The following is a 796-nucleotide window of genomic DNA, read 5'->3' as shown; positions in this document are numbered from 1 at the left end:
GCGGTCTCATCTGAATTATGGACAGGAATTTCAACTCTTTCCTTGGAGGCTTCAGAGGCCTCAAGCTTCTCGAGACGGCCAGTAATAGAAGTAATGAGTGTCACAACGGTACTCATTTCATCACTTTGCTTTCGTGATTTTCCACGTGAACTCCCAAACTCAGCTCTATGGACTGCCATCTCCTCAATAGTATTCCAACCTTTATTCTGACCAGTATTATTTTGGAACCTACCATTCGCAGCTGCATCCAGGATGACCTTGTAATCATCATACAAGGAATTGTAGAATAAGTTGCAAAGGTACCACTGCTGGAAGCCATGGTGAGGGACAGCCCGAACCAAACTTTTGAAACGTCCCCACGCTTCACAAAAGTCTTCATCAGGTCCTTGCTGAAAATTTGTAATTTTACTTCTCAAGGCATCTGTCTTTGCAAGTGGGAAGTATTTCTTGTAGAAGGCTAATGCTAGAGATGCCCAATCTGTGACTCCAGCTGCTACCCTATCAAGGTAGCGGTACCAATCTCGCGCCGAATCCTTCAAGGAGTATAAGAACATTACCCCCTTTACTTCATCCTGAGTCACCCCAGTAGGGTATAGGTATGGAACAATGATGAGTCCGTGAAAATTTCCATATGCTTCAAAGGATCCTCATCAGGTAGACCAGCAAACTGATTTCGCTCCACTAAATAGATATAAGAGGAACGAAATTCGAAGTTACCGGTAGTAGGGGTAGGTAACACGTGCCCCTTTGGAAGGTGCTGCTCTTTTGGCTGAAGATTGTCATATATCGTAGCCAT

The 796-nt window shown here is 44.3% G+C and overlaps 1 non-coding gene across 1 annotated transcript; it reads left to right on the top strand.

The window, feature by feature from the left end:
* Positions 1–312: 312 nt before the first annotated feature.
* On the top strand, positions 313–421 carry LOC141650139 (small nucleolar RNA R71). Its single transcript, XR_012546195.1, has one exon. It is a non-coding gene; the product is annotated as a small nucleolar RNA R71 (small nucleolar RNA).
* The last annotated feature ends 375 nt before the right edge of the window (positions 422–796 follow it).

This window comes from Silene latifolia, chromosome 3, assembly GCF_048544455.1.
Source record: "Silene latifolia isolate original U9 population chromosome 3, ASM4854445v1, whole genome shotgun sequence".
Taxonomy (NCBI): Eukaryota; Viridiplantae; Streptophyta; class Magnoliopsida; order Caryophyllales; family Caryophyllaceae; genus Silene; species Silene latifolia.
This window is presented reverse-complemented; position numbering and strand designations above follow the sequence as displayed.